Source organism: Cyprinodon tularosa, unplaced genomic scaffold, assembly GCF_016077235.1.
Source record: "Cyprinodon tularosa strain WSP-4 unplaced genomic scaffold, ASM1607723v1 ctg540, whole genome shotgun sequence".
Lineage (NCBI taxonomy): Eukaryota > Metazoa > Chordata > Actinopteri > Cyprinodontiformes > Cyprinodontidae > Cyprinodon > Cyprinodon tularosa.
The window spans coordinates 393,152-412,739 of NW_024039275.1; the positions used below are offsets into that span (position 1 = coordinate 393,152).

The window sequence follows — 19,588 nt, forward strand, 5'->3', positions numbered from 1 at the left end:
AAAACAATGACCTTATAAGTCCAAACATCTGAGGTGGTCAAACAGCTAATGTGTAATACAGCCTCTGTTTTCAACCATAGAAGTAGCAAAAACCACAACTTCAAAACCAGCTTGAGAACATATTCTGTGTTCAACACTTTTCTTTTCAGCTTCATGTGGTTATTTTAATGAATACCAAAACACTTCCTGTAAACAACCCTTCCACTTTGCTTTTGCACGGTAGTTCTTGTTAGCAGGCTACTGCATCATAGTTAAACATTTGAATGAGAAGTGGAAATTTCCACTAGCTACCATGAGATGTGCTCATCTGAAACTTTATATGCTAAAGGGCAGCAACAAACACCAGGGCCCCACAGGCAGAGTAAGAGGCTGATTTAAATGTGCCGGCTTAGGTCATAAAAATGTCTGTGTTTAAATGATGCTTCAATCTCATGCAGGCCACTCGCATATCAAAGTGCTGGAAAGCAATAAACATCATTCTCCAATTAAACATGGTTTTATGTATAGATATTCAGACAAATTATATACTCTTTATTGGTGAACTTTGATTCAGAATATTATTTTATTACTGATTTATTTCCCCAATCGCATCATTTTCTCTCCTCCCATTGCCTTGTTTCATGGGGGATTTTGCCACGCTGTGGCCTTTTTAAGGCCTTTTGATAAAAATAAAAAAAACTCATTTCAAATACTCCAAACAGTGTTTGCTACTCAAGCTTGTTAGAATAGTGTGGTTTGCACACTAATACTAGCAATGCATTAAGTAATGGTATAATTGGACATTTTTCCTCATTGATCAGTTGGAGACTAAAAAAAAAAACATTAAAGGTGAGCTATTAGTAGCGAATAAAGAGCTTATACTTAGACCGATTTATTAGATGGTGGTGATATGCGAGTACTTCAACTGCAACTCGAAACATACATCATGACAACACTCATAATAATGCATCACCTTTTACTTAAAAACATTTTATAGAAAAAAGTAAAGATAAGTGAAAATAACAAAGGCATGATATATCGAAACTGAATTATGGAGGATGAAAAAATATATGAGTATTTCTTACAAAAAATTATCTTTATGCGAGCATAATACAGCAAAAGAAAAAGTACAAATATTAGTTATAAACGATCTTTTACCTCCTCTACAGTGGGTGGTTTGCTCTCCTTCCCCCTTTGCTCCCCATCATTCCTCAGAGTAACTCAAGCTGACACAAACATGGAAGAACTGACACAAACAGCTGTCTCATGGCACTTATGTCCCCTACCGTCTAATGACCCCCTTAACCATGATCCTTCTCACCTTAATAAGTGTTGCCATTCAAAAGTTAAGCTGTTACTTTCTTTTTCTGATCACCAAATGGGATTTCTTGGATGCTTATCTATTTTTATTCTTATTTTTTTCAGTGAAGCATTACGAAAAAGCCTCATTAAATCAACATCACCAAGGAGTACGCACTGGAGTAAAAAGACTAAAAAATGGTTATGTTTAACTTTCAACAATAATTATTTTTTATGCATTAGCTTCCTCGAGGGTTAAAAACAGCATCCAGGTCAGGCCACAGTTACTAAAAATAAAACGTGTTGTTAAGTCAGGGTGAGTATTACGAGTAGTAAGATAAAAACAGCCCCGCATGAAGCAGATCAGCCCTTCAGCCCTTTACTACAAGGTTATAAAACATAAAGGTGCTGGGTTCAGACTTACCCATCTGTGTTTTCTTCTTAGTAAACCATTGTTTGCTTCACCTGAGTGAATCTGAGATATTTCTGTCAGACTTAACCCGAGTTAAAGGTCAATCAATAACCAATGGATGCAATTAAAATTAGCAACAGATCCTGTCTGAATTACAGGAAGTGCTTATTTGAAAATGTTTGATACATATGCAGGTTTTATAAATTACCTTTTTCATCTTTAAAGAAAAAAAACTGACATGGAGACATATTTTCATGGTGCAGATGCTTTTCAAAATCTTAACATTTCAAACCAACAACCAGAAACAACGTATTTGCCTTAGTGACAATGTGCAACAGACAAATGTTCATACACAGAGGGTCAGATGAACAAAGTAACTCTAAATTAGACTTTTAAGTCTATTCTCTTGTTTGCTACTAGAATTTGAAGACATAACTGATCTAATAATCATCTTCGTCTTTTCTTTATAAGTAAAAGAAGAAACAAGACAAACACTTCCTATGATGGATGTTTGCAATAATCTGGCTGATATATTAATGTATAACTGACTGTAAGACAAAACTACACAAGAAGCCTAAAGCACATGTTGCAGAGGTTTGTGCTGCCACATGCAGTTGTTGTAGAAATAATCCCAGGTGCATATGTAAGAACAGCTCCTGGGTAAGCACTGAATGTTCTATTGGCTCTCTGCTGCTAAATGAAGTGTAGCAGGCGAGCTTATTAAAATTAGACAGAAAAGAGTGTTGGTCAAGCTTTTTGACAAAAACTACTGTTTTAAGGATAGACCAAAACTCTTATGTAATTTGACTATTTAAGCTTTTAACTGGAGGAAGGAGTCTACACTATAAGTAGTAATCCTCGCTTCCTTTTTAGCTTGCTCTCGTAACTAGTACTATAACATGTGCTGTAAAAAGAGGCTTAAACCTTATAAAAGTTTAAAATTATGATTTTTTTTAAATCCATCTCAAGAGGGATTAAAAACTGAGGTAAAAAGCACCCTTGCTGCTTGCCTCAATTTAAAAGAAATAATTAGCAGCAGCAATTTATCCTGCTTAGTGCAAAACTGAAGCAACTAATTGGAAGTAGACTTTTGCCAGATTGCAAAAAGTAAAGATAACTCTCCACAGAACTGTGATATTTCCAATCTGATGACTGCGAGAAAGATTTCAGCTGACCTCCGTAATCTGCAGAGAAGCAGGCTACTTTTCCTTTCAGTACATAAAACATCAACAGTAGTTCAAATCTTATCAACTGTTGGTGTTATCTTAAGAGATTATTATTGGCAAAGATTTGCTCAGTCTACTAACTGCTCGGTGGTTTAACTTTTCATTTAATCAAATGTGTTCAGTAGAAGCAAGCATACCAGTTTGTAGATTCATAAAGCATGAAAAGGATTCAGCTGAGATGCAAATTGCACCACAAGCAGTTTAAGGGTGGCGTTCTATGAAAATATAATATCAAGAGCGGTAGGTGTCTTTTGCCAACTCTGTGTCCCCAACTTATGCAAACAGGCGTTCATTTTCATAAATCAAATGCACAGACGGGTGTATTTACAGCCCATCAAGTGTATTAACTACCACTTTATCCTCCCCAGTTAAAAATGGTAGCACATGTAGTGACACAATGAAAACAGATCCCATAATTGTCTGGGTTTTTTTTTTTTTTTTTTACAAAATGATAGACGGTAAAACAACAATGAAAAAGAAAGCATAAAGTGGTCAGAGTTGGCCAGGCTGGCCAGAATATGAGGGAGGCTGAGGAGGAATTCTAAAAATTGTGTGCTCACTGTTTTATTTTGGACCACTCTCAGGGTTTATACAGGAATGAGGAACTCTAATTTAATGCTTCTTAATGCTGTTTTAATGCTCTTAGAAATAATCCTAATACCATCAATGAGTACCCATGACCCTTATATATATATAAAAATATAAAACACAGAAAAATCCTCTTTCATTTTTACTGTCGACAGGATGGATGCATGCACATTTTCCAGCCACTTTAGTTGAAATTTGCATTTTTCCCCCTATTCTCTAGCTTTTTCTCTGCCTCGAGCTTCTTTTCCAAACATAAGGCTTTATGATCACAAACACATGGAACCAGTTATACCTGATATATCTGATGAAATTGTTTTTAAATGCCACGATAATCACATTTAATGCATTTTAATGCCAAGTAAGGCCTTAATCTAAAAAAATAATAATTTAATGACTTTTAATGACCTTGCAGAAACCCTGACTTCATTAAACAAAGACGCATCCTTGGGTAATGCTCTCTGGAGATTATGGTTTAAAATCCAAAACTTAGAATCTTAGGTATATCTGCAGTGCAGTTAAAGTTCGGGTTCAGTTTCACCCTTACTGGCTTGGGAAATTGTCTAAAATGCAGCAACAAACCACAGCAGAGGTAAAAGAAAGCATTGTATGCTATGTAATGCCAATATAAAGATGTACTATGGGTGAAACACGAAAGCTCTCATACCGCGTTACTGAGGTATCGGTGGTTTACCAGAATCAGATGGATTTTATTTAAGTAGAACTGACCGATGACTGTCCAGAGGAGAATTCAAAAATACCATAACCTTAAGTCGGAACTACCTCATAATTATACAAGTACCGTATTCCAGTGGTGGGGTGCTGCCATTTTTACAGTCAATGCTGGAAGAACACACAGGAAGTCCAGTGAAATTGTCAGAAGTCAGTCCAAACAGGAAGGTAATGACATCATATTAAACACACCGACATTAGGTTTAGTTTCCTCATCCACCAATGTGGTCCATCCCCTGCCCTGATGGTTAACCTCAAGGGAGGGATTGAACCAAAACCATTAAATCAGGTTTCGGTATTGAATCCACAGACATTACATTTAAGGTTTACAGTTTTCTTGGTGTATACATGTTATATGAAGAAGAAGAAATTTCCAAAACTTATAAATATATACTTCTAGCTCCAAAATGATTCTGCACCAATAGGAACAGTAGGTAAACGTCACATGAGATGGAGCTCAGGCAAGTACCCGGTTCGATCCCCAAAGCCTGTACTCAGAGCGAGACCCTTAACCCCACGCTGCTCCCCAGGCGCCATACGGTGACAGCCCACTGCTCCCCAAGGGGATGGGTCAAAATAAAGAGAGTTAATTTTTCCAGTGTGAGATCAATAAAGTTCAACTATTATTATTTATTATTAGAACAAGTTTAGCATCAGCATTGTTGGACCTGGAAGCTATCTAGCAAACAGAATAATTGAAGGTTGGAACAATAGGAGAGGGCAGGTGGACCACTTACTGATGGGAGGAGTAAAACTATCTCCTTTAAAGAGGAAGTAACACCAAGATGAAAGACTTGTTGAGACATGTCCGCTGTTCAGAACTGCAGGACGATCAGAAAGATTTCTCTGCATCATTACAGAAGCAGGATTTTAAAAAGTCTGCAACCTTTTACAAATGTCAGATTTAAAGCATTACCCTCTATTAATTAGAGAACAGACAGGGAGAGGGGTGTTTAGTAATGCTAGCCACACTGAGCCATCAATATTAGAGGCCAGCGAGGGTGTGTCAGATGTGAAAGCATTGAAACTGTGCTTTACATTGACTTATCACACAAACAGCATGACATCACCTCAGTGCCTAATATAAAACCAAGAAAAACTATGACAAGTGCAGTTTGAATGGATAAAACTATAAATTCTAACTAGTCCAATTCAGTATCATGGTCAAAGCTTTACAAGGAGTTTAAAGTGCTGCATTTCTATATATTACCAAACAATATCAACCTAAGCTAACAGAGCTGAAGGCTGAAACTTTTCATTTCAATGCGATTTTGTTGCCACAAATCCTCATTTCCTCTTATTGATCCTGGAGGTCAGTGCACAGAAAGTTAAACAAATGTGAACTTTTGAATCCACAGGAGAATCTTCAATTTCCTCTTTAAAGCTACAGCCTCATGAGACACCCTGCAGGCGGTTAGCTGTTGTTTATATTCTGTACTTAAGATCGCAGTCTGGTAGGCAGGGGCAGAGCTAGAGGGGGTCCAGGGGTGGCCATGGCCATCCTTACCCAATCTTCATTTTTTACCCCATAATAGCGACAGTGGCAGCAGTAATACTCTCAAGTGATACTACTGTAATACTCTCAATATTCAAAACATTTTATTTTTTCATAGATTAACAATTACTTGACCACAAAAACACAGTGGTTAATTAGACACGTCAATATACTAACATCAAAGATGATAAATACAGAATTCATGCTCTTTTCAGAACTAGATTTTTGCTATATGGGGTAAAGACAAAATGCAAGTCAGTCTTCAGTTAAGTAATAGATAAATAACTACTCTAATAAAAACTTAGTAAATAAACACTTATAGATATCAATTATATGATTGTAAATAAACGAGTATTGATCAAATTAGGTAAGTAATGACAATGGAAAAGATGTTCGACCCAGAACTCAAACCTGGAAGAACTTTTATCTAGATCAGGCATCCCCAAAGTCGGTCCTCAAGGGCCGCTGTCCTGCAGGTTTTAGAGGTTTCTCTGCTCCAGCACAGCTGATTTACATTGATAGTTGATAAACAGGCTTTTGCTATACTGCAATCATCAGAATCCGCTGTGCTAAAGCAGAGAAACCTCTAAAACCTGCAGGACAGCGGCCCTCGAGGACCGACTTTGGGGATGCCTGATCTAGAAGGATGTTTAAATATGTGCGCCTATTTGTTAGCAAAGGCTGTAGGAAAGTATATTTTTTCTTTATTTAGAAAATATGGATGTTGTGGTTGGTTATATATTTTGATCCTAAGGTTCTGGTGCCGATCCGCTTTCGACCACCCTTCAGTGTACTTTGGTTATTGCCTGGCCACCCTTATAAAAAATATTCTGGCTATGCCTCTGCTGGTAGGGAGATGATGATTACTCCCTTAAGAACACTAAAAACATTAGCTGGATTCATATGGATCAGCTCCATTTTCACTACCTTACAGCAATAGGTGCAGTGAAATGGCAGATGAGTCCACTCACACATAAAGCACACAGTAGCAGGTTGGCTTCGCTAACCAGAGGAAAATTAAAGCGTTTATGATCCTTTTTCTTCATCACTTTTTAATATTTTTGGGCGAGTTAAGCTTTCAACCACTGGATTCTGAGTAAAACAATTAAAACCAGCAAACATTAGCATCACGATAGCATAAAAATACTAAATCTAAGTATTTATTTTATTTTTTTTACCAGATATCGGGATGTTTTAATCAGATATTTCCCCCAGAATCTCAGTCATCCTCGAAGGTTTTATTGCTTTTTTCCAGCAGCTGGGCGGCGGTTGGCTGATGAAGCTAGCAGTGCTAACCCCAAAGCTGCTACCAATGACAGCGTCACTCAACTCCGGCGGTTCTCTCACCGAGCTGACACATTAAACATATTTTAAAGACGCCTTTACACCTTCAAACCAATATCCGCATCGTTTATTACATATATATGACGTTAAATGATGCCCCCGGTGTTTAAAAAGGGCGGCTAAATCAATGAGGGTGCATGTAAAGTTGACAGCATCACCCTAAGTTTCTGCTGTAGAAAAAGATAAATGTTTAAATAACCAAAGACTCACCAGTTATTTCCCCTTGTCCGGCGTCTGTAGTAGTGTTAAATGTCAGGTGCTTATTTCTTCACAAAACCATTTATTTTAAGACTGAAGCCAAAGTGAAAGAAGTCCTCGCGATAAAAAAAAAAAATGTCCTCTCCTCCTTCTTATCTGAATGTTACGCAAAGCCCTGCAGCAGGGCGACCTCCTCATCACAAACAAACCAGCTCCGCCTGGGATGTTCTCAGAGCTGCAGCAGATACTGTTGGTTCCGATCCGGGGAATTAATCTGGACCGAACCAGAGAGAGGCCGATATTTGGTTTAATGAAGGAGGGGTTCGCAGTTACTGAACAGAAAGCCTCGTTTCTGACGCTCGCCTTTGGCAGTCTGCACGATTTGCACGTACGCGGTTACTCACCCACTACCACCAGTGGATAGGTCCCACCTCCTCCCAGTCTGATCGGCACACTGGGCGAGGAGGAGGAGGAGGGGTACATGCGGGATTAACAGCCTCTACTGTGGAGGAGATGCTTCACTGAGAGAAAAGAGGAGGATACATGATGATCAAAATTAAAACAGTATTTTAGAAATATTTCAACCCATGAATTATGACAAATGAGACTTAAAGTGAAGCGTTTTGTAAATCAATCATTTTTTAAAATACTGAGCTAATGAAATATTTTACAGACCTATTATCTTTTAATATGTATTGAGCTACACTAACTCAGTGAGCATACCATTCCCATTATGAAACACGGTGTTGGCAGCATCATTATTGTGGGAAGGCTTTCCACTTGAGTTTTACAAAGTTATTGACCTGGCATTGCAGGATATAATTGTACAGAAAGGGTTTTCCATCCATCCATCCATCCATCCATCCATCCATCCATCCATCCATCCATCCATCCATCTTCCGCTTATCCAGAGTTTGGGGTATCAGCTTCGGTACGGAGGCCCAGACGTCCCTCTCCCCAGCCACTTGGGTCAGCTCCTCCGAGGGAATCCAAAGGCGCTCCCAGGCCAGCTGAGAAACATAGTCCCACCAGCGTGTCCTGGGTGTCCCCCTGGGCCTCCTCCCGGTGGGACGTGCCTGGAACACCTCATAAGGGAGACGTCCAGGAGGCATCCTAATCAGATGCCCGAGCCACCTCAACTGGCTCCTCTCGATGTGGAGGAGCAGCGGTTCTACTCTGAGTCCTCCCCGGATGACTGAGCTCCTCACCCTATCTCTAAGGGAGATCCCGGGTAGATTTCAGCCGCTTTTATCCGGGATCTCGTTCTTTTGGTGATGACCCAAAGCTCATGACCATATATGAGGGTAGGAACGTAGATCGACCGGTAAATCGAGAGCTTTGCCTTTTTGGCTCAGCTCTCTCTTCACAACAACAGAGCCGGTACAGCGTGTACAGCTGAATAGTGTTTTTAGAATTTTAACTGAAAAAAAAATTAAAAGCCATAATTTTCCACTCCATTTCACTATAAGGATCTAGTTTAACTAGCTTCATTATTAAAGCTAGGGTGAAATACATGAGTTCTTTCGTTTCGATATGACAAAATAGAAAAGTTAGAGGGGTTAGGAACAGTTCTGCAAGGAGAAGCGTTTCAAAAAGTTTGTCTCGCTGGAAACACTATTCGGTCTCAGAGGCCACATGAACAAGACAAGGTTGTCAGTCACACAATGAAGTAGTGACATAATGTCCATAAAGAGACTGGAGGAAGTCCTATATGGGATAATAAACTTATTCTTCCCCATTATTCAAAAAAAAAAAAAAAACATTCAGTCAGTACCAAGCAACAGCCTCCTCCTGCTGTCCCAGGGAAGGGAAGGAGGACCAGTGCCAGTCTTGTACCTACTCTGCAATCCCTGAATGCGCCTTTGTGGATGCTACCATCCTCTCCCTCCTGCCAACCCCCGGCTGCCCATTCAGGAGTGTCACATGGCGCTTCCCACTCAGCACCCAACTCACAATGCACTCCTGTCATCTGCACCTCATTGACATGCACTTATAGTGATGTGTATCAGGGGATGGTGGTGCTCTTCCACTGCTTTCAAAGGAAATGAAGTGCCGGGTTGGGTGGCCAAAGTGTGGCTTCCTGGGTGCTGACTTCATTTTTATAGGGAGGAAGTTGGATCGTGTGTTAGGTGCACACTACTTACCACTTTTAGGTCAGTTCTTGTGAGAAAATGTCAGTGAGAAGTAATAATGATCAGAAGTATATGATAACCATGTCTTTTATGTGACTTTCAGCTCCATGTCATGTTTTAAGTGAAAGAGCTTTAGAAGTCAAACATTCAATCAAAAAAGGTGAGATAGCAGCTTATATGTTTGTCTGCATATAATTTATTCTGGAGCACAGTAACATATTTAGTCAGTCAATAAAAAGAACACACATTTAATAAAGGGTTTAAGTAGATTTTCCCCCTGCAGTAAATTGCAAATGCATAATCAATGGGAGTTGGTTGTGTTGCCTCTTAATTATCAATTTTGAAGTCCTCATGGTCCACACCGAGGTTTGAGGATGGTGAGTTCCAGGTGATTTAGAGTGCTCATCGCATTTGGCATGTAGTGCCTAAAGGAAAAGGAACATCTTCTTCAACCTGTTAGCAGTGTTAAAAAATACTTTCTGCTTGCATAAAGAAATTTTTTTTTGGTGTGTTGGACTCATAGATGATATCTTTGGAAATATTCAACAGTACTTTGTGAGAAGTTAAAAGCTTGTGATATTGTTTCAAACCCTAACACTAGGAATTCCTACACAACCTGTCCTGTCTGCTGCCATCCTTCGTTTTCCTGATGCTGTTTGTTTACTTATGTTCTCTGACAATCCCATGAGACAACCAAACGTATACTGAGATCTGATTAACTCTAATCACCAAGGAGTTTACTTATGAAGCCCTTGCTTTCATTCGAACTTATCTCATATTAGGCAATATGGCTTTAATAATTTATTTAATAGTTTTTGTAAAAACAAATAAATAAATAAATTCATAAATAATGATGTACTATTTAAAAATAGTCCTAAACCCTTTTCTACATCTTCTTTATATAAAGGTAAGAAACTATATACACATAGAAACACACACAGCTTTATTTTCATGATTTATGGGGACATTTCATAGAATAGAAAATCCATTTATTGTCCCACAATGGGGAAATTGTGGTGATACAGCATAACCTAGACTCTTATCCTAACCATTACCAACATATACCCAAGCTCCCACAATGTCAGATATTTTATAAAACACTGCCCCCATATTATAGTTGAACACACACACCTGTTTGTTCTACTATATGTAGTCAGGACCATGTATCGACTCCCATTGACGTCCATTGATTTTCAGTCAGTTCAACCCTCTCTATGCCCAAACCCTAAAACTAACCCTGAACCTAACCATTACCAATGCATAGCTCACCCTAACCATATCTCAATTGACACCTTAGCCCTAGACTTAACCATTAGCAAAATAGCTTGTGAGGACCAGCAAAATGTCTTCACTTTACAACAGCAGGTCCTCATTGGGATAGTGAAATTTGAAAAATGGTCCTCACTCTAATGGCAAGCTTCGAACTCAACGCTAATTCTGACATTTTGAAATAAAAAAGCTTCCTGGATGGGAAGAGAAACATCTTCAAACTTGGAAATCAAGTCCAATTGATTGTTTTTTTTATTGTTTTTATATTTATTGGAGGAAAAATAGGAGACAGCCCAGTGGGTGAGGAAGAATTTCTTTGCGTCTTCAGCTCTTCACAACCACTATTGAGCATTTTTACTTTGGATAAACTTTACATGCACAAGTGCACTCTCATAAACAACTACAGGTGCTTGGTTCCAGGTGGTTAGAGATTCACTTCCATACAGAAAGCCCACATTCTTATCTTCAGCTACCACAGTATACATGTCAGATTAAATAATACTACTTATACTTCAGAGATAGTTTTAAGGTGTTACTTTATTGTATGTCTTATACTATATCCGTTGGTTGTGCTGTTCTTTTCACATCTCTTTGCAGGTGATAAAGCAGACTGAAGGTATTTTATTGTTATTTCTCTTTCATCTCCCCTTTCTTTAATCTTTTTTTCCTTTTTTCTCAGTTTTTAATTTCCTGTTCTATTTAAATTGCAATGTCCATATAATCTGTAATCCTCCCTGCACGAATTATAATAAAGCTACTTATATACATAAATCAAGCGGAACACTATGGCATTATCCGTGCTGCTCCACTTGTGAAAGTAAAATCTGTTAGGCTCTTTTTGGAATCAAGACAATTATTCTTATTGCTACATTGCCAGTAAGGACACTGTAAAAAAAAAAAAAAAAAAAAAAAGAGGAAGAGTTTATATATATATATATATATATATATATATATATATATATATATATATATATATATATATATATATATATATATATATATATATATATATATATATATATATATATATATATAGGAGAAGTCAAGACAGTAAGCCACACTAGAAAGGTGGCTCCAACAGATCCCTGGGGGAACACCAGAGAGATGTCAGTCCAGAAATGTGCAGTTCTAGGGACAGCAGCATACTGAGAAGCACCATCAAGCTCCCAGGCTAAGGAGCCCCCAAAATATTCCAATAGAGAAATCCATTATGATCTACAGAAGAGAGACGACTATGTGTGGGGTGTAATGTTGCAACTCACTGGTTATTTGATGTACCAAAACATTACCACTTTTCCCAAAAATCATGGTATGTTGGGTTGGGTTCTTTAACTTTTCAGATTCCTAACGACTTATTTTCATAATAATATAAGATGATATTATCAATGTCATACTTGAATCGTAAAAGCATCCTGGCATCCAAACAAAAAGCTACCTGAAGATAAATGACCTGCTTGTTATTTCTAGGTCGAAATAATTTCATCAACCTACTAAATAAAAAATAAGAACAAGTATATCTGAGGACATATAGTTAAGACTTGATTAGATTTTTTTAAATCAATAATTTTCCATAGTGTCTGGTGATTGACACCTTCATCCCATCAGTTGGATTAATGCTACTTATATCACAAATTACAACAAAATAGAATATTAAACTATACAACTAGCTGTAAAAGGATTTGTACTTTTGATCTACATCACAAAATTCAAAAGAATTGTAATTGTTTTAAGTCTCATTAATTTTAAAACTTTAGAGAGGCTTTTTTTAAATATTGTTTTCTGTGTGTTGTGAAAACAATCAGGTGATCATGTAACATGCCAGGGTGAACTGATTGATGCGGTTACATTTGCAAATGATTTGATAGACAAATCTTTTCTATCTGCTTAACGTCATAGTTTTGTTATTCAAATATTTTAATTAGCTGCCCTCTAGTGGTTATAGCTACTACTTGCATGTGAGTAATAAATAGGAGCACACGCACTGATCATGATCCTGCGAACGCGCAAGTATAAAGGAGTGGGTTCAAGGAGCTGCGCAGACCAGCACTTCTGCTGTGAGGAACAAAAACATATGCTGCAGAAATACGATGACAGATAGGCATTATTAAAATTAATTTAAGTAGTCATATATCAATAGTTGATACCTGTGTCTATATTTATAGTAGTGGAAATATATTTATATATGTTAAGAAATTGATTTCTGATATCTAGAATATTACATTAATTTTTGATATCTGAAATTCTGATTATGATTAGAAGTTACTGGAATCTGGAGATGTGAAATTAAGAGTCCATCCTCATTAGAATACAGTTTTAAGTTTAAATAGAAAGAATGCTATTTTAGATATCAAGAAACAAAACAACAATACACATGAATGGGAAATATGACGTAATTTGTACTAGTAATAATTAAAATTAAGATATCTGAAATGTTCATTTCAGATAGGAATAATGTCATTTTGTTGTCTGAAATGTTCATTTTGACTAGGAAGAAATGCATTTGACACATCTGAATTGTATATTCAGTCAAGCTAAAAAATATCAAAATGGCCACGCAAATTTGTAAAGATTTTTAGGTATCTGAAACTTTATTTTAGTCTTACAAGTTTTAATTTTATTTTATTCTTACAAGTAGTTATATTTTCTGAATCCTGAAATTTTGTTTTTGATCGTAAAAATGTGATTTATTATATCTATATTCAAAGTTTTGACTAGTAGGAATGTAGGTTTAACCAGAAGGAATACTATTTTAGTGATCTATATACAAATGGAACAACAGAGAGGCATTGCATATAATAGATGTGAAAACGGCCTGCCACATATCCACAAAAGTTTATTGGTGGTTCTTAGTTTAAATTACAAACCAGTACCAACCTATAACAAGAAAAAAACAATAAATAGGATTTCCTAATTTAGTCAGAAGATTTTTGCCGTAGTTTTGTGTATTGAACAAATTTACTAGGTCCGTTACATACATTAGGTTTTAAAAACAGACATTGCACATTGGTTTGAAGAGGGTCTTATTAAAGAATGATCAGCATTATTTTACAGAGAATTAAATATTTATAAGGAGAGAATTCGACAACTTAGTTGACAGGATATGCAGTTTATCTTGGTTTTTGATTTATTTTATATTGTTGACATTTTTTTAATGTCATTTTTGTTTTACAGTACATGAAGAACTACTGAAATTATTTTCAGATCACACGTAAATAGATTAATTCTGCGAGGGAGAAAGGAATTACCTTATGGTTAGGATTAGGATTGACTTGTTGATAAGAACCTACTGAGCCTACTGAGACAATCTGAAGCTATTCTGTCAACTGATAACTGCTAATAATGTTCATTTAATTGGATGATAACATCTGAAGCAGCTACAAACAGCCACTAAGTATTTGCTATGTTACAGATGACAGAATAAAAACTGTTTCATGGATCCCCATGAGATGATGAACAGGTTATATCAATTAGAACATTTTTAGTCTTCATTTTCAGCTGCTGACAGGTGATTTTACCTCAATAGAATACATTGACCCCCTACTATTCAAATACACCTGTAATGTTATCATGATTACAACAAACTATGGCAAGCCTTTGCTATGTATTACTTTGACTGAATGTGTATTTCACATATCTAAAAAAAAAAAAATAAATTCCTTTTCAAAATGACAAAATTACATTTTCACATCTAGAAATCCTTTTCAGATCCCCATATTCCTATTGTTACTGGTCATCATTTGTATTATTTTGACAATCAAGAAATGTATTTCAGACATCATAAATACATATTCAGTTAAGCTGATAAATATCAGAACAGCCATTTAAAATGTGTAAACATTTCTAGATATGTAAAATTCTTACTAGTAAAATTTTGTTTTTTTACTTTCTGAAATTCTGTTTTTCCTAGAAAAAACCTATAAAATAAAATCTGTTATAAAAGTTCCTTCTATGAGTGTGATTTTGACCATGAAGAATCCTATTTCAGTGATATACAGGTGTTGGTCATAAAATTAGAATATCATGAAAAAGTAGATTGATTTCAGTAATTCCATTTAAAAAGTGAAACTTGTATATTATATTCATACATTACATACAAACTCATATATTTCAGATGTTTATTTTGTTTAATTTTGATGATTACAAATGACAACAAATGAAAATCTCAAATTCATCATATCAGAAAATTAGAATATTGTGAAAAGGTTCAAAATTGATGGCCCCTGGTGCCACACTCTAATCAGCTAATTAACTCAAACCACCTGCAAAAGCCTTTAAATGGTCTTTCAGTCTAGTTCTATAGGCTACACAATCATGGGGAAGACTGCTGACTTGACAGTTGTCCAAAAGACGACCATCGACACCTTGCACAAGGAGGGCAAGACACAAAAGGTCATCGCTAAAGAGGCTGGCTGTTCACAGAGCTCAGTGTCCAAGCACATTAATAGAGAGGCGAAGGGAAGGAAAAGATGTGGTCGAAAAAAGTGTACAAGCAAGAGAGATAACCGCACCCTGGAGAGGATTGTTAAACAAAACCCATTCAAAAATGTGGGGGAGATTCACAAAGAGTGGACTGCAGCTGGAGTGAGTGCTTCAAGAACCACCACACACAGACGTATGAAAGACATGGGTTTCCGCTGTCGCATTCCTTGTGTCAAGCCACTCTTGAACCACAGACAGCGTCAGAAGCGTCTTGCCTGGGCTAAAGAGAAACAGGACTGGACTGCTGGTGAGTGGTCCAAAGTCATGTTCTCTGATGAAAGTAAATTTTGCATTTCCTTTGGAAATCAAGGTCCCAGAGTCTGGAGGAAAAGAAGAGAGGCACTTCATCCACGTTGCTTGAAGTCCAGTGTAAAGTTTCCACAGTCAGTGATGGTTTGGGGTGCCATGTCATCTGCTGGTGTTGGTCCATTGTGTTTTCTGAGGTCCAGGGTCAACGCAGCCACATACCAGGAAGTTTTAGAGCACTTCATGCTTCCTGCAGCTGACCAACTTTTTGGAGATGCAGATTTCATTTTCCAACAGGACTTGGCACCTGCACACAGTGCCAAAGCTACCAGTACCTGGTTGAAGGACCATGGTATCCCTGTTCTTAATTGGCCAGCAAACTCTCCTGACCTTAACCCCATAGAAAATCTATGGGGTATTGTGAAGAAGAAGATGCAATACACCAGACCCAACAATTCAGAAGAGCTAAAAGCCACTATTAGAGCAACCTGGGCTATCATAACACCTGAGCAGTGCCACAGACTGATCGACTCCATGCCACGCCGCATTGCTGCAGTAATACAGGCCAAAGGAGGCCCAACTAAATACTGAGTGCTGTACATGCTCATACTTTTCATGTTCATACTTTTCAGTTGGCCAACATTTCTATAAATCCTTTGTTTTTATTGGTCTTCAGTAATATTCTAATTTTCTGATATGATGAATTTGAGATTTTCATTTGTTGTCATTTGTAATCATCAAAATTAAACAAAATAAACATCTGAAATATATGAGTTTGTATCAGTGGTTCTCAAACTTTTTCTGTCATTCCCCACTTTGGACAAGGGGGAATTTTCAAGCCCCGCCTGTCCCCATCGCCCCAACACAATGCTAATGAAATATGCAACAATCTTAAAATGTTCCAATTTTACTGAAGTAACAAGTAGTATCTAAATACAAACTATCTACATCAAATAACAGCAAGCTAAAAAATAAAGAAAATAAAAATGCAGCTGTGTCAAAATTTGTATCAAGCTCAAAGATAGAAAAAATTAAAGTGCCACTCTGCAATCTGTTAATAAAAGAAAAGAAGTGAAATCCATCTGGCAAGACAGTTCTATTTATCCCTGCATTTAGTGGCTGCAATGAGCCTGTTTTGCATTGCACAGTTTCTCAAAACGGGGTTGCAGGCTTGATACTGCCACTCTCAAGTCATGCTCAATGTTCAGCTGAGATCTGTATTTTGTTTTCATTGAAGCAACAGCTGAAAAGCCCATCTCACAGAGATATGATGTGGCAAAGGGAAGAAGAATGCACACAGCTCTCTGCCCGATGAGTGGATACTCCCTCTCCACTCCTAACCAGAATTCACTATTAGTCTGAGCATTAAACCTGAGCTTCAGGGTGGAGTCAGACGTCATTTCAATAAACTGGTCCTCCTCAGCAGACCTAAAATCAGCAGGTGCTGCAGACAGAATAGGAAAAAATAGACTTACTTTATTTTTCATTGCATAATAAACTAATAAAATATTTCAAATTCAGTTATTTATGATCAACCTGCGCCGTCAATCCCGGCGCATGTGCGCTTTATTTGCAGTCTGGACGCTAAAGTTAAACATGCTGTGTCTCTGCTCTGACTGCAGCGCTGAGAGGGACTCCTGCGATAGCGGGGGAGAACGGGGTTGGGACGGAGGAGGCGCCCCACGGCAGCACCTGCCGCTGGAGGACAAGAAAAGGAACGATACGTGCTTTCACGTAAGAGTCTCCAAAAGTCGCTAGATTTGTCGCTAGTCGCTTTTTTGAAAAAGAGTCGCTGGAGGGGTCTGAAATATAGCGACAAAGTCGCTGAGTTGGCAACACTGGGGCGCGAAAGTTTATTCCGTTACAAATAATATGCCGACGTCACGTCAATAATTATTTTGGCACTTCAGTTCCAGGTGAAATGTTTCTCATATCTAATGTTCTTTTAATTAGACTGCATGTAGGCTAGTAATGATTACTTTGTGGGTTTGATTGGTCTAAAAAGCGGCAACATACAGCTATAAGGACAGTTTGCTCTCACACGTTCTACATTTATAGTCACACACACACACACACACACACCGGAACTTGGCGCGCCCCACCTGTCACGTCTCAATTCCCCACCAGTGGGTCGCGCCACACACTTTGAGAACCGCGGGTTTGTATGTAATGTATGAATATAATATACAAGTTTCACTTTTTAAATGGAATTACTGAAATCAATCTACTTTTTCATGATATTCTAATTTTATGACCAGCACCTGTACAAATAGAACAACAGAGAGAAGAGTGCTTTTAATAAATGTTAAAACAGCCTGCCTTAGAGGACGTCATAAAAGCTTACGCATTAATTTGAGCAGCAATCTTCTCCTTTGCCGTTTTCCTCTCCTTTGCAGATGTAGCGCTGTTGCTTTTTCTTTTAAACACATTCTCCATTTATTTCTTTAATCTCTGCAGTAAAATCTCTAGTTCCAGTGGGGTGAAACTGGCACTTCCCAATGCCTGTCATCAGGGTCTCTCCACTGCTTTTCATACTTGTGACGCACATGTTCAACTCTGAATGGACCTACTTATAGTTGAGTAAACTAACTCAGCAGCCTTTTTGAAACGGAAAACTCAAAGTTTCCAAACTCATGCTAGATTAATTCAGAGTTGAGGATTTGAGTTTGTTAAATAGGTGCCATGTCATTAATGTCTTAGACTAAGAATAAGTGATCTAAATGATTCAGTTTCCTTGTGTTCAAACCAGTTACAGAAGAGAGATAAAAAATGAATGCAGTTAACTTAATTCTTCTGGTCAAGGTTCTGTTCTTAAAATAAGTCCTTAAATGTGCATACAGTATATCTCCCTCCTGCTACTGTGAATTAGATTCTCACTGAGAAGCTGTGTTTTCTACATAACATTGATGGGTTAGGTTGTGCAAACTGTTAAACAGATCCCTATTCCCTGATGTCACCAAACAGATCTCTCGCCCATTTAAAATGTGTTATAAGGTCTTGTCATGTATTTACAATGAGAGGCCTATGAACACAAAACCTTTCTGTACGTATATCTAGACTCGAAGCAGTTGTGGCTGCTACTATGTAAAACAGGGGAGGCTCAATGGTGTTAATTAAATCCAAATGTAATGTATTGCATTAACAAATGTTAAAACCGGTCCTTGGCTGTGCCTAGAAATCCTGTCTACAAATGTTATAAACAAACAGAGGGAAGCCCTAGCGGAGTCCAACATGCACCAGGAACAGGTCTGACTTAATGCTGGCAATGCGGACCAGGTTCCTGCTACCCTTGTACAGAGACCAGATGGCCCCTGGTAAATGGCCCCTGACTCTGTTCTCCTGATGTGCCTACCACAAGGCACCATAAGGGACGCGGTCGAATGCCTTCTCCACAAAGCACATGTGGACTGGTTGGGCAAACCCCCGTAAACCCTCAATCTCTCTGCTGGTTCATAGCTTATTTAGCTGTGGTATCTGAACGGGGGCACAATGAGCCTCCTGGTGAAGTTGAGGGTGTTCATTCTAGTTAGGGGCTCTTTGAGCTTTGGTTAATTAATGGTCAAAACACGAGTGTTTGTCCAATCAGTAGATCTAGGGGAACAGAAAGAAAAAGGGAAACACTGTCAAGTCTGTCAGCATAAAACTGAATTTAACCACCTATCTGGAATCAATAGTCGTTTTCAACACTGAGATTAATACTGTAATGAAATCCTTTCAGGCCAACGTGTTTGCAAAATGTAGACTCAGTTAAGGCTCAAATTTTGATTTATAATTCTAAATTAGGAAGCGGATGGGGTTGGGATCATCATTATTGTAGGCTAATATTGAGGGGTTTATAATAATAATAATAATAATAATAATAATAATAATAATAATAATAATAATAATAATAATAATAACTGAACTTTACTTATCTCACACTGGAGAAATGTACCTCTGCATTTAATCCATCTCCCTTGGGGAGAAGTTTTATGTAAACTTTGGTTTTATCTTACCAGAACCAGTATTTAGCACAGAATGAATCCTATACATGTTAGCTCTTTAATTGAAGGGATTGAATCGGCATGATTTAAGTTATCAGGGTTTAGAATGATTTATTGCACTACCTAGCTATAACCCCAGTGTATTTGTGGTGGCTTTGGGCATAAGAGGCAGATTTAAGGATCTTTCCTACCTAGTCTACAGAGACCAG

General features: G+C 37.7%; 1 protein-coding gene across 5 annotated transcripts in view; it reads right to left on the reverse strand.

The window, feature by feature from the left end:
• rnf24 (ring finger protein 24) overlaps nucleotides 1–7,705 on the reverse strand; it is a 31,315-nt gene extending 23,610 nt beyond the window's left edge. For 2 of the 5 annotated variants that reach the window (XM_038304755.1, XM_038304753.1), the window contains exon 1: nucleotides 7,283–7,668. The gene's annotated coding sequence lies outside the window, so the exon portion shown is untranslated. The other 3 variants (XM_038304757.1, XM_038304756.1, XM_038304754.1) reach the window with 3 other exon arrangements.
• Nucleotides 7,706–19,588: the final 11,883 nt, after the last annotated feature.